General features: G+C 59.3%; 1 non-coding gene across 1 annotated transcript; it reads left to right on the top strand.

Annotated features, from left to right (window-relative positions):
- Positions 1 to 12,008: 12,008 nt before the first annotated feature.
- LOC131862158 (5S ribosomal RNA) lies at positions 12,009 to 12,127 on the top strand. The gene has a single exon (XR_009361184.1). It is a non-coding gene; the product is annotated as a 5S ribosomal RNA (ribosomal RNA).
- Positions 12,128 to 15,000: the final 2,873 nt, after the last annotated feature.

Here is a 15,000-nt window from a genome sequence, read left to right as displayed (position 1 = left end):
GCGTATAAACGGAGATATATATCCAATTGCAACGAAGGAACGTGCCAAAGATCGAGAACAATGGCAGAAATGCTAGTAACGTGCACTTCGGGACCAACGCATCACCGGAAGACAACCGCCAAACATCGAAAGAGTCGCGATGCTCCGCAACCTACGTGCAAAGCGGTCGCACACCGGGTAAGGGAGTGAGAGCCCCAAACATAGCTGGGCGAGGCGCTCACTCCGCTCTTTAATATCTCGTTAATACCGCCAAGGAAATGGCACAAGCACACACACACAAGCATCCTCGGAAGAGGACAGTTCGAGTGACAGGTCAAATCCAAGAGTTCCGAAGACTACCTCCAGGAACAATCGGGAACAAGACCGATTACAAGTCGTCGAGTCTGTTACTGGGCGAACACGAGATGCGCACAGGAAATCGATCAGCCCTCACAATGGCCCAAGGCCAGAGATCGGACTGCTACGATTTACCCCAACAATCATCGTGCCACTCTTCGCAGAGAGGTGATAGACGCCAACGAGCCCGCGCATAGCAATCGAGGTGTAAAAAGGGCGTTGAAGGCAGGAAGCCTGGACGAAAGAGGCTACGAGGTCACCTCGAAGCGGTCTAAGAATCGGGCGCACTTGGGGCGACTACCAGTGCCAACCCCTTATCCCGCGGTGCGTCCGACACACAGAAATTTCCAAGGCGGCCAAGGAGCCTCCCCGCATAGCAATCGGGGTGTGAGGTTACGGATGCAGCATTGATAGCAATCGAGGTGTGAGGCGAAGGATGCAGAAGTGAGAGCCGAGGGATGTAGCAGAGATAGCAATCGGGGTGTGTGATGCAGAAGAGATAGCAATCGAGGTGTGCGGTGGGAAGGGCCCAGCAGCCAGAATGCATGAAGCGACGGATGAAGCAGTGATGACAACCGGGCTGTGAGGAGAGGAGGGATGCAGCCAAGAAAGCAATCAGGGCTCGAGGCAAGGGATGCATCAAGGATAGCAATCATGTTGTGAGGCGAGATTCCAAAGGCTAAACGTGAGAGGCTGCAGGGTCGACTCAGAGAGGTCTATGCATGTGAGAGGCTGAAAGCAAGGTCGACTCGGAGCGGTCTATGCATCGGGCGCGCTTGGGGCGACTACCAGTGCCAACCCCTTATCCCGCGACGCGTCCGACAAAGAGAACGTTCCAAGGCGGCAGAGGAGGTTACCAGCCGAAGGATGCAGTAGCAATAACAGGTATAGTTCCGCGGCGGCCGAGAAGACTCACCGCATAGGAATCGGGATGCGAGGCGAGGGATGCGGCGGGAAGGCCCCGACGGCTAAACGGAAGAGGCTGCAGGGCCGCCTCGGAATGGTCCAAGCATCGGATGCGATTGGGACGACTACCAGTGCCAACCCCTTATCCCGCGATGCGTCCGATACACAGATAGTTCCAAGGCGGCCGAGGAGCCTCACCGCATATCAATCGGGGTGCGAGGCGAGGGATGGGGCGGGAAGGCCCCAACGGCTAGACGGAAGAGGCTTCAGGGCCACCTCGGAATGGTCCAAGCATCGGACGCGCTTGGGGCGACTGCCAGTGCCAACCCCTTATCCCGCGATGCGTCCGATACACAGATGGTTCCAAGGCGGCCGAGGAGCCTCACCGCATAGCAATCGGGGGTGCGAGGCGAGGGATGGGGCGGGAAGGCCCCAACGGCTAGACGGAAGAGGCTTCAGGGCCGCCTAGGAATGGTCCAAGCATCGGACACGCTTGGGGCGACTACCAGTGACAGCCCCCTATCCCGCGATGCGTCCGATACGAAGATGGTTCCAAGGCGGCCGAGGAGCCTCACCGCATAGCAATCGGGGTGCGAGGTGGGGGATGCGGCGAGATGGCCCCAACGGCTAGACGGAAGAGGCCACAGGGCCGCGTCGGAATAGTCCAAGCATCGGACGCGCTTGGGGCGACTACCAGTGACAACCCCTTATCCCGCGATGCGTCCGATACGAAGATAGTTCCAAGGCGGCCGAGGAGCCTCACCGCATAGCAATCGGGGTGCGAGGTGGGGGATGCGGCGAGATGGCCCCAACGGCTAGACGGAAGAGGCTGCAGGGCCGCCTCGGAATAGTCCAAGCATCGGACGCGCTTGGGGCCACTACCAGTGACAACCCCTTATCCCGCAATGCGTCCGATACGAAGATAGTTCCAAGGCGGCCGAAGAGCCTCACCGCATAGCAATCGGGGTGCGAGGTGGGGGATGCGGCGAGATGGCCCCAACGGCTAGACGGAAGAGGCCACAGGGCCGCCTCGGAATAGTCCAAGCATCGGACGCGCTTGGGGCGACTACCAGTGACAACCCCTTATCCCGCGATGCGTCCGATACGAAGATAGTTCCCAGGCGGCCGAGGAGCCTCACCGCATAGCAATCGGGGTGCGAGGCGAGGGATGCGGCGAGATGGCCCCAAAGGCTAGACGGAAGAGGCTGCAGGGCTGCCTCGGAATAGTCCAAGCATCGGACGCGCTTGGGGCGACTACCACTGCCAACCCCTTATCCCGCGATGCGTCCGATACACAGATAGTTCCGAGGCGGCCGAGGAGGTGGGGGATGCAGCGAGATGGCCCCAACGGCTAGACGGAAGAGGCTGCAGGGCCGCCTCGGAATAGTCCAAGCATCGGACGCGCTTGGGGCGACTACCAGTGACAACCCCTTATCCCGCGATGCGTCCGATACACAGATAGTTCCGAGGCGGCCAAGGAGCCTCACCGCATAGCAATCGTGGTGCGAGGTGGGGGATGCGGCGAGATGGCCCCAACGGCTAGACGGAAGAGGCTGCAGGGCCGCCTCGGAATGGTCCAAGCATCGGATGCGCTTGGGGCGACTACCACTGCCAACCCCTTATCCCGCGATGCGTCCGATACACAGATAGTTCCAAGGCGGCCGAGGAGCCTCACAGCATAGCAATCGGGGTGCGAGGCGAGGGATGCGGCGAGAAAGCCCCAACGGCTAGAGGGAAGAGGCTTCAGGTCCGCCTCGGAATGGTCCAAGCATCGGACGCGCTTGGGGCGACTACCAGTGACAACCCCTTATCCCGCGACGCGTCCGATACACAGATAGTTCCAAGGCGGCCGAGGAGCCTCACCGCATAGCAATCGGGGTGCGAGGCGAGGGATGCGGCGAGAAGGACCCAACGGCTACACGGAAGAGGCTTCGGGGCCGCCTCGGAATGGTCCAAGCATCGGACGCGCTTGGGGCGACTACCAGTGACAACCCCTTATCCCGCGACGCGTCCGATACACAGATAGTTCCAAGGCGGCCGAGGAGCCTCACCGCATAGCAATCGGGGTGCGAGGCGAGGGATGCGGCGAGAAGGACCCAACGGCTACACGGAAGAGGCTTCGGGGCCGCCTCGGAATGGTCCAAGCATCGGACGCGCTTGGGGCGACTACCAGTGACAACCCCTTATCCCGCGACGCGTCCGATACACAGATAGTTCCAAGGCGGCCGAGGAGCCTCACCGCATAGCAATCGGGGTGCGAGGCGAGGGATGCGGCGAGAAGGACCCAACGGCTAGACGGAAGAGGCTTCGGGTCCGCCTCGGAATGGTCCAAGCATCGGACGCGCTTGGGGCGACTACCAGTGACAACCCCTTATCCCGCGACGCGTCCGATACACAGATAGTTCCAAGGCGGCCGAGGAGCCTCACCGCATAGCAATCGGGGTGCGAGGCGAGGGATGCGGCGAGAAGGACCCAACGGCTAGACGGAAGAGGCTTCGGGTCCGCCTCGGAATGGTCCAAGCATCGGACGCGCTTGGGGCGACTACCAGTGACAACCCCTTATCCCGCGACGCGTCCGATACACAGATAGTTCCAAGGCGGCCGAGGAGCCTCACCGCATAGCAATCGGGGTGCGAGGCGAGGGATGCGGCGAGAAGGACCCAACGGCTAGACGGAAGAGGCTTCGGGTCCGCCTCGGAATGGTCCAAGCATCGGACGCGCTTGGGGCGACTACCAGTGACAACCCCTTATCCCGCGACGCGTCCGATACACAGATAGTTCCGAGGCGGCCGAGGAGCCTCACCGCATAGCAATCGGGGTGCGAGGCGAAGGATGCGGCGAGAAGGACCCAACGGCTAGACGGAAGAGGCTTCGGGTCCGCCTCGGAATGGTCTAAGCATCGGACGCGCTTGGGGCGACTACCAGTGACAACCCCTTATCCCGCGACGCGTCCGATACACAGATAGTTCCAAGGCGGCCGAGGAGCCTCACCGCATAGCAATCGGGGTGCGAGGCGAGGGATGCGGCGAGAAGGACCCAACGGCTAGACGGAAGAGGCTTCAGGGCCGCCTCGGAATGGTCCAAGCATCGGACGCGCTTGGGGCGACTACCAATGACAACCCCTTATCCCGCGACGCGTCCGATACACAGATAGTTCCGAGGCGGCCGAGGAGCCTCACCGCATAGCAATCGGGGTGCGAGGCGAGGGATGCGGCGAGAAGGACCCAACGGCTAGACGGAAGAGGCTTCAGGGCCGCCTCGGAATGGTCCAAGCATCGGACGCGCTTGGGGCGACTACCAGTGACAACCCCTTATCCCGCGACGCGTCCGATACACAGATAGTTCCGAGGCGGCCGAGGAGCCTCACCGCATAGCAATCGGGGTGCGAGGCGAGGGATGCGGCGAGAAGGACCCAACGGCTAGACGGAAGAGGCTTCAGGGCCGCCTCGGAATGGTCCAAGCATCGGACGCGCTTGGGGCGACTACCGTTGCCAACCCCTTATCCCGCGATGCGTCTGATACACAGATAGTTCCGAGGCGGCCGAGGAGCCTCACCGCATAGCAATCGGGTTGCGAGGCAGATTATTGGGAAGGGAACCCCCTGGGATGCGGCTCAAGCAGTGCCCAAAGGGACTGGAATGCGGAATCACATCGAGAGACCCAAATGCTATACGAGGGCTCAAATCGAATTATCGATTTGGCCACGACATGGACGCATCGGAACGACTACCTTTGCCGAACCACTCGCAATTGCATCCATACCGAAACCAATAGACATTTCCGTTAGAGCCCTCGCATAGCATTCGGGAATCTCGCATGCCCCTCTAAATCGACCAATGCTGGCGCTCAATGAAAATCCGAGCGCTACCACCGTTCGAGCGCCAGCATTGGTCGAGTTAGAGGGGCACGGGGGAGAATGCTCCAGTCAACACCTCCCCTATATAAGTTATTTGTCCGATTCTCGCACAACCGTAGTCTGCCTCGTCGAATCAAACAACGGTCCCAGATTCCGACTTCCGTTCCGTAGAGACCCAAAAGCTAGATGGAGGCTCGCAAGAAAGAGAGTCGGCGCATAGCAATCGGGTTTCTCGAACGTTTAGGGACCGAGCTCACTTGCGGATAGGGCAAAATCCGCCAAGCAACCCAAAAGCTAGACGGGGGCTCGAATCGAATCGCCTAGGCGGCCACAACAACGACGTGTTGGATCGACTACCAGTGCCAAACCATTCAGCAAGACTAGTCTGTGTCGAGGCCGGATAGAGATTCTCAGAGAGCGCTCGCATAGCATTTAGGAGACCTGCCGCGTCCCTCACACTCGACAAATGGTGGTGCACGTTTATAAATCCGAGCGATCCCAACCCTTTCAAGCACCAACATCGGTCGAGATAGAGGGGCACGGAGGGGGCTGCGTGAGACAACACAGTCCCCTATATAAGTTATTTGTCCGATTCTCACACATCCGAAGAATGGTCATCAAATCGGACAACAGCCCAAACTTCCGACTTCCGTCCCAGAAAGCCCAAGAGCTATCTAAAACGTTCATGGCCGGAACTCGATCGCGGCTATACCAGTCCGCCAAGCAACCCAAAAGCTAGACTGGAGCTCTAGTCGAATCACCTCTGTGGCCATTGCAAGGACGTGTTGGAGCGACTACCATTGCCGAACCATTCCGCAGGTCGAGTCCATACCAAGGCCGCATAGAGATTCACGATGAGCTCCTGCATAGCAATCAGGAGACTTGCCGTGTCCATCACAATCGATAAATCCTGGTGCAAGATTTTTGCATCCGAGCGCTCCAACCAGTCGAGCACCAGCATCAATCGACATAAACGGGCACGGGGGGAGGATGCTCGAGAACACTACCTCCCCTATATAAGTTATTTGTCCGATTCTCAAGCAGCCGAAGTCTGGTCATCGAATCGGGTCAAAGACCACAACTTCCGACTTTACCCACAATGCAAGTCATCGAATCGAACATCGGCCCCCGAGTCGGACTCCATGCGTATGTCAGGTCATCGGACCCAAATTCCGCCTTCCTGCGCATGGCGGGCCATCAATATCAACTCGGTCATCGGACCCAAACTCCGCCTTTTTGCGTATGGCACGCCTTCAAATCGGTCATCGGACCCAAATTCCGCCTTCCTGTGCATGGCGGGCCATCAACATCAACTCGGTCATCGGACCCAAATTCCGCCTTTCTGCGCATGGCACGCCATCAACTCGGTCATCGGACCCAAATTCCGCCTTCCTGCGCATGGCAGGTCATCGGACACAAATTCAGACCTCGCCAATATGCCTACGTATCGAATCGGTCATCGGACCCAACTTCCGACTTCATCCATACTGTAGGGTCTTTGAGGTTGGCGCGGTGCGCTCAACCCAGGGAGTCGACCCATCGAAGCATACACCTCCCCTATATAAGCTATTTGTCCGATTCCCACACCTGTGTAGTTTGCACCTCTGACCAGGACATCGACCCCAACTTCCGAACTCGACTGCAACGACGGCACCAGCGCCTTGGTGCGCACCTTGCGACGCACAGTCCCAACATTCGCCTTCCTGCACATGGCAGGTCATCGGACCCAAATTCCGACCTCGCGAGTATGCCTACATATCGAATCGGTCATCGGACCCAACTTCCGACTTCATCCATACCGTAGGGTCTTTGAGGTTGGCGCGGTGCGCTCAACCCGGGGAGTCGACCCAACGAAGCATACACCTCCCCTATATAAGCTATTTGTCCGATTCCCACACCTGTGTAGTTTGCACCTCCGATCAAGACATCGACCCCAACTTCCGAACTCGCCTCCAACGACCGAACCAGCGCCTTGGTGCGCACCTTGCAACGCACAGTGCCAACATTCGCCTTCCTGCACGTGGCAGGTCATCGGACCCAAATTCCGACCTCGCGAGTATGCCTACATATCGAATCGGTCATCGGACCCAACTTCCGACTTCATCCATACCGTAGGGTCTTTGAGGTTGGCGCGGTGCGCTCAACCCGGGGAGTCGACCCAACGAAGCATACACCTCCCCTATATAAGCTATTTGTCCGATTCCCACACCTGTGTAGCTTGCACCTCCGATCAGGACATCGACCCCAACTTCCGAACTCGACTAAAAAGACCGCACCAGCGCCTTGGTGTGCACCTTGCAACGCACAGTGTCAACATTCGCCTTCCTGCACATGGCAGGTCATCGGACCCAAATTCCGACCTCATGAGCATACCTACTAATCGAATTGGTCATCGGACCCAACTTCCGACTTCATCCATACCGTAGGGTCTTTGAGGTTGGCGCGGTGCGCTCAACCTGGGGAGTCGACCCATCGAAGCATACACCTCCCCTATATAAGCTATTTGTCCGATTCCGACACCTGTGTAGTTTGCACCTCCGCTCAGGACATCGACCCCAACTTCCGAACTCGCCTGCAACGACCGAACCAGCGCCTTGGTGCGCACCAAAAGTGCGCACTTTTGGAGGGCACTTTTGTGCGCTCCAAAGGTGCGCACTTTTGGAGGGCACTTTTCTGCGCTCCAAAGGTGCGCACTTTTGGAGGGCACTTTTTGGAGGGCACTTTTCTGCGCTCCAAAGGTGCGCACTTTTGGAGGGCACTTTTTGGAGGGCACTTTTCTGCGCTCCAAAGGTGCGCACTTTTGGAGGGCACTTTTTGGAGGGCACTTTTCTGCGCTCCAAAGGTGCGCACTTTTGGAGGGCACTTTTTGGAGGGCACTTTTCTGCGCTCCAAAGGTGCGCACTTTTGGAGGGCACTTTTTGGAGGGCACTTTTCTGCGCTCCAAAGGTGCGCACTTTTGGAGGGCACTTTTCTGCGCTCCAAAGGTGCGCACTTTTGGAGGGCACTTTTTGGAGGGCACTTTTCTGCGCTCCAAAGGTGCGCACTTTTGGAGGGCACTTTTCTGCGCTCCAAAGGTGCGCACTTTTGGAGGGCACTTTTTGGAGGGCACTTTTCTGCGCTCCAAAGGTGCGCACTTTTGGAGGGCACTTTTGTGCACTCCAAAGGTGCGCACTTTTGGAGGGCACTTTTCCTGTGCTCCAAAGGTGCACACCTAGGTGAGCACCTTCGACCACACCTTGTAGCACACCAAACTCTGACTTTCGACTTCATCCGCAATGCAGGGTCTTTGAGGTTGGCGCAATGCGCACAACCAGGGGAGTCGACCCATCAAACCCAACACCTCCCCTATATAAGCTATTTGTCTGATTCTCATACATGCGTAGCCTGCAGGAGCAATTAGGACATCGACCCCAACTTTCGGCTTCTAAACGAAAACAAGGTCTTTGAGGTTGGTGTAATGCGAACAACTAGGGGAGTCAACCCATCAAACCCAACACCTCCCCTATATAAGCTATTTGTCTGATTCTCATACATGTGTAGTCTACAGGAGCAATTAGGACATCGACCCCAACTTTTGACTTCTTAACGAAAACAAGGTCTTTGAGGTTGACGTAATGCGCACAACCAGGGGAGTCGACCCATCAAACCCAACACCTCCCCTATATAAGCTATTTGTCCGATTCTCATACATGTGTAGCCTGCAGGAGCCATTAGGACATTGACCCCAACTTTTGACTTCTTAACGAAAACAAGGTCTTTGAGGTTGGCGTAATGCGCACAACCAAGGGAGTTGACCCATCAAACCCAACACCTCCCCTATATAAGCTATTTGTCTGATTCTCATACATGTGTAGCCTGCAACAACGATTAGGACATCCACCCCAACTTCTGAATTCGTCTGCGTTGACCGCACCAAAGGTGCACGCCTTGGTGCTCACCAAAATCCGACTTCCGACTTCTTCTGCTATGCGGGGTCTTTGAGGTTGGCGCAGTGCGCACAACCAGGGGAGTCAACCCACCGAATGCAACACCTCCCCTATATAAGCTATTTGTCTGATTCTCATACATGCGTAGACTGCAGCAATGATTAGGACATCCACCCCAACTTTTGACTTCTTAAACAAGACAGGGTCTTTGAAGTTGGTGCAGTGCACACAACCAGGGGAGTCGACCCATCAAACGCAACACCTCCCCTATATAAAGCTATTTGTCCGATTCTCATACGTGTAGTCTGCAGCAGCGATTAGGACATCGACCCCAACTTCCGAATTCGTTTGCATTGACCGCACCAAAGGTGCACGCCTTGGTGTGCACCCTGGAGTGCACTTTGGTGCTCACCTCGGTGCACACTTTGGTGTGCACCTCGGTGTGCACCAAAGGTGCGCACCTTGGAGCGCACCAAAGGTGTACACTTTGGAGCGCACCACATAGGGTCTTTGAGAGGTTGGCGCAGTGCGCACACCAAGGTGGGTGTTGAGGTGCGTGCCGAGGTGGGTGGGTGCTAGGGTGCGCTCCATGGTGGGTGCCAGGGTGGGTGCGTGCTAGGGTGGATTCCAAAGAGGGTCATAGGGTGGGTGCCAAGGTGGGTTGGTGATATAGTGGGTTCAAAGGTGGGTACTAGGGTGGGTTCCAAGGTGGGTCACAAGTTGGGTGCCAGGATGCGTGGGTGTTAGGTTGGGTGCCAAGGTGGGCTCCTGCGTGGGTGGGTGCTAGGGTGGGTTTCAAGGTGGACGCGAGGGCGGGTGCCAAGGTGGGTAACAAGTTGGGTGTTAGGATGGGTGAGTGCTAGAGTGGGTGCCAAGGTGGGTGGGTGCTAAGGTGGATGCCAAGGTGGTTCACAGGGTGGGTGGGTTCTAGGGTGAGTTCCAAGGTGGGTCACAGGTTCAGTGCTAGGGTGGGTGTCAAGGCGGGTGTCGAGGTGCCTGGGTGCTAGGGTGTGGATGCCAATGTGGGTCATAGGGTGGGTACTAGGGTGGGCTGCAATGTGGGTGCCAAGGTGGGTAACATGCTCGGTGGGTTCTAAATTGGGTGCCAGGGTGGGTGTGCACCCACCTTGCCCGAGGTGGGTGCCAAGGTGCCAGTGTGGGTGGGTGCTAAGGTGGATGCCAAGGTGGGTGAGAAGGTGGGTGATAGGTTGAGTGGTAGGATGGGTGGGTGCCAAGATGGGTCACAGGGTGGGTGCAAGGGTGGGTAGGTGCTAGGGTTGGTGTCAGGGTGGGTGGGTGCTAGGTTGGGTTCCAAGGTGGGTGCGAGGGTGAGTGTCAAGGTGGGTCACAGGTTAGGTGCTAGGATGGGTGAGTGCTAGGGTGCAAAGGTGCCAGGGTGGGTGCTAGGATGGGTCGATGCTAGGGTGAGTGGCAAGGTGGGTCCACAAGTGTCAAGGTGGGTGCCGAGGTGGGTGCCAAGTCGGCGACTGCTATGGTGGATGCCAAGGTGGGTCACGGGGTGGGTGCCAAGTTGCTAGGTTGGGTTCCAAGGTGGGTGCCAACGTGGGTGCTAGGGTGCGTGGGTTAAAGGGTGTGTCACAACGTGGGTGCCAGGATGGGTGCGCACCCACACTGGCCAAGACGGGTGCGGGTGCAAGGTTGGGTTCCAAGCCCGGTCACAGGCTGGGTGCTAGGATGGGTGGGTGCCAAGGTGGGCACCAGGGTGGGTGCACCCACCCTGGCCAAGGTGGGTCACGGGGTGGGTCCTAGGGTGGGTAACGGGGTGGGTACTAAGGTGCGTGCCAAGGTGGGTCATAGGGTGGGTGCCAAGGTGGGCACCAGGGTGGGTGTGCACCAACCCTAGCCAGGGTAGGTCACGGGGTGGTTGTCGGGGTGGGCGTCAAGGAGCCAAGGTGGGTGGCAAGTAGCCAAGTTGCGTGCCAAGGTGGGTGTCGGGGTGGGTGCCAAGGATCCAAGGTGGGTGCCAAGGAACCAAGGTGGGTGTCTGGGTGGGTGCCGAGGTGGGAGCCAGGGTGGGTCCCAAGGTGAGTGCAAAGGTGGGTGCCAGGGTCAAGGTGAGTGCCAATGTGGGTTCCAAGGTGCCAGGGTCAGGGTGAGTGCCAATGTGGGTTCAAAGGTGCTAAGTTGGGTGCGAGGTTGGGTGCGAGGGTGGGTGGGTGCCAAGGTGTGCTAGGTGGAAGCCCGGGTGGGTCGGCATCCCATGGGTGTCGAGTTGGGTGCCTGATGGGTGCTTCTTGTCAAGTTTTAGTCGTCGGGACTCATTTCGAGCCTTAGAGGTCGTTTCTTGTCCGGTTGCCCTGTCTTCGACCTGGGAACCCAATTTTGGTCCTCGGGTCCCATTTTTTTTTGTCTCGCATCCCACTTTTGGCCTGTGGCCTTTTCGGGGTCGATTCTCGTTTTGGGCATCAGAGCATGTTTCTTCTCCTAAAACCCAATATTTGTTTATTAAGTCTCGGAACACATTTTTGTTCTCGTGGACCCATCATGGGTCTTGGAACGCATTTGTGGTCCTTGGGTCCCATTTTGCATCCCGAAACTTGTGTTTTGGTGCTTGATCCCTATTTTGGGTGCCCACCTTGCACCAAGTGCGCACCCGGGGCAAACCGAGCGCCTTGGTGCACCGGGGCAAGATCGAGCGTGCACCCGAGGCGCCCCGAACATGCACCAAGGTGCACTCGGCCCACATGTGAGCGCAGGTCGTTGCGCCCGAGGTGGTGTGTGGGCACCGCGTTGCAGACGGGACACTGCACGCACACGACGCCCCCTCCAGGTGCACGCACGTAGGCCGGGCCGGGTGCACACCCGACGCCCTAGCAAGGTGCGCGCACCCGGGCAGGGCTCACACTTGGCGAACGGGGCGCACTTCGCGAGGGAGGGTGTGCACCTCGACGGGGGTGGGTGGCCGGGGTGGATTCGCACGTGGGTCGCGGTTTGCTAAGTACACACTGCGACAAGCTCATAACGGGTGCGATCATACCAGCATTAGTGCACCAGATCCCATCAGAACTCCGCAGTTAAGCGCGCTTGGGCCGGAGTAGTACTGGGATGGGTGACCTCCCGGGAAGTCCCGGTGTTGCACCCTTTTTTAGTTTTTCGCCGGGCGTCGCAATGCTATTTGAATAAACCTTTTGCCCGTTTGCGTTCTCGTCGGGGCCGGGCCGGGCCGGGGTGCGCTGCCCGCACTACCGCGCGCGCGGGGGCGACACCGAGCGCGCACCCGAGGCGCCCCGAGCACACAGGCCACGGTGCAACCCGGGCGTTGTGCGCGCACCCCGGTGCGCCCGAGGTGCTGCGCGCGCACCCAGGTGAAATCGGTGTGCACCTCGGCCAGTGCGCGCTCGGTCGAGTCGCGCACGTTGGCCAAGGTGCACGGTGATGTTTCTTACTCTAAGGTTCCGCACCAGACGCCCGGGACAGGTGAGCGAAGCTGGGCGGGGCCGGGTGCGCGGCCGGGGCAGGTGCACGCAGCTGGAGAGAGCTTTGGAGCACACTTCGGAGCGCACCAATGATGCGCTCCATTCAAAAGTTTCCTGAAAAGGCAAAAAAAGTTGAGATTATAGAATTTCCCACTTGAGAGATTGTAAAAAAAAAAAATTTAAAATGAAGGAAACGCGGGTGCCAAGGTGTGCGCAGCCCAGCCAAGGTGTGCGCACCAAGGCGCCCACCCTGGCGAAGGTGCACGCAAGGTGCGCACCCGAGGCAAACCGGACAATTAACCCAACTTTCGACTTCGCGCGCACCTTGGAGCGCACTTCGGAGCGCTCCTTGGTGCGCACCAATCTTGGGCACCTCGGAGTGCACCATGGCGCCCACCAAGGTGCGCACCCGGGGCAAACCGAGCTCCGACTTCGTGCGCACCTTGGAGCGCACGAAAGGTGCGCACCATGGCGCCCACCAAGGTGCGCAGCCCAGCCAAGGCGTGCGCATCAAGGTGCGCACCCTGGCGAAGGTGCGCACCCGGGGCAAACCGAGCTCCGACTTCGTGCGCACCTTGGAGCGCACAAAAGGTGCGCAACCCAGCCAAGGTGTGCGCACCCCGGTCAAACCGAGCTCCGAATCGTGCGCACCAGAGGTGCACGCCATCGTGCGCACCTTGGAGCACACTTCGGAGCCCTCCTTGGTGCGCGCCGATGTTGCGCACCTCGGAGCGCACCCGGGGAAAACAATGCAATTAACCCGACTTTCGACTTCGTGGGCACCTCGGAGCGCTCTCGGGTTCGCACCTCGGAGCACACCGAGGTGCGCACCTTTGATGCGCTGCCTTCACCAATTTCCAGAAAAGGCAAGAAAACATTGAGAAGGTGTGCGCACCGAGGTGCCCACCCTGGCGAAGGTGCACGCGAGGTGCGCACCCGGGGCAAACCGGGCTCCGACTTCGTGCACGCCGCACCTTGGAGCACACTTCGGAGCGCTCCTTGGTGCGCACCAGGGCGCGCAACCCAGCCGAGGTGCCCACCCCGGCGAAGGTGCACGCGAGGTGCGCACCCGGGGCAAACCGGGCTCCGACTTCGTGCACGCCATGGTGCCCACCGCGGCGAAGGTGCACGCGAGGTGCGCACCCGGGGCAAACCGGGCTCCGACTTCGTGCACGCCGCACCTTGGAGCACACTTCGGAGCGCTCCTTGGTGCGCACCATGGTGCCCACCAGGGCGCGCAACCCCGCCGAAGGTGCACGCGAGGTGCGCACCCGGGGCAAACCGGGCTCCGACTTCGTGCACGCCGCACCTTGGAGCACACTTCGGAGCGCTCCTTGGTGCGCACCATGGTGCCCACCAGGGCGCGCAACCCCGCCGAAGGTGCACGCGAGGTGCGCACCCGGGGCAAACCGGGCTCCGACTTCGTGCACGCCATGGTGCGCACCGCGGCGAAGGTGCGCACCCGGGGCAAACCGGGCTCCGACTTCGTGCACGCCGCACCTTGGAGCACACTTCGGAGCGCTCCTTGGTGCGCACCAGGGCGCGCAACCCAGCCGAGGTGCCCACCCCGGCGAAGGTGCACGCGAGGTGCGTACCCGGGGCAAACCGGGCTCCGACTTCGTGCACGCCGCACCTTGGAGCACACTTCGGAGCGCTCCTTGGTGCGCACCATGGTGCCCACCAGGCCGCGCAACCCAGCCAAGGTGTGCGCACCAAGGTGCACGCGAGGTGCGCACCCGGGGCAAACCGGGGTCCGACTTCGTGCACGCCGCACCTTGGAGCACACATCGGGGCGCTCCCGGGTTCGCACCGGCGTTGCGCACCGTGGTGGGCACCTCGGAGCACACCAAGGTGGGCAGCGAGGTGCGCACCTTTGATGCGATGCCTTCACTAATTTCCATAAAAGGCAAAAAAAAAACGAGATTTTAAAATTTCCGTTTTGAAAGATAGTGAGAAAAAGGGAATGCTGGTGCCATCTTGAGCCCGCCCTGGTGCGCAGCCCAGCCAAGGTGTGCGCACCAAGGTGCCCACCCTGGCGAAGGTGCGCGCCCGGGCAATTAACCCAACTTCCAACTTCGCGCGCGCCAGGGTGGGAGCGCACCCAACAACCGGGCCTGGGAAGAGCCAATGCGAGAAACCCCACCAAACGCTCTGACAAAAAAAGAGGGGGCGCTCCAGTAACCCCGCTTCGGAGCGCACCCTGGGCAAACCCAGCCAAGGTGCCCACCCCGGCCAAGGTGCAGGCGAGGTGCGCACCCGGGGCAAACCGGGCTCCGACAACGTGCACGCCGCACCTTGGAGCACACTTCGTAGCGCTCCCGGGTGCGCACCTCAGAGCACACCAAGGTGGGCAGCGAGGTGCGCACCTTTGATGCGCTGCCTTCACTAATTTCCAGAAAAGGCAAAAAAAAAAGGAGATTTTAAAATTTCCGTTTTGAAAGATAGTGAAAAAAACGGAACGCGCGTGCCATCTTGAGCCCGCCCTGGTGCGCAGCCCAGGTAAGGTGCCCACCCTGGCAAAGGTGCGCACCCGGGCAAT

Source organism: Cryptomeria japonica, unplaced genomic scaffold (assembly GCF_030272615.1).
Source record: "Cryptomeria japonica unplaced genomic scaffold, Sugi_1.0 HiC_scaffold_35, whole genome shotgun sequence".
Lineage (NCBI taxonomy): Eukaryota > Viridiplantae > Streptophyta > Pinopsida > Cupressales > Cupressaceae > Cryptomeria > Cryptomeria japonica.
Note: the sequence above shows the minus strand (reverse complement) of the source record. Positions and strands in the feature narration are given on the sequence as shown.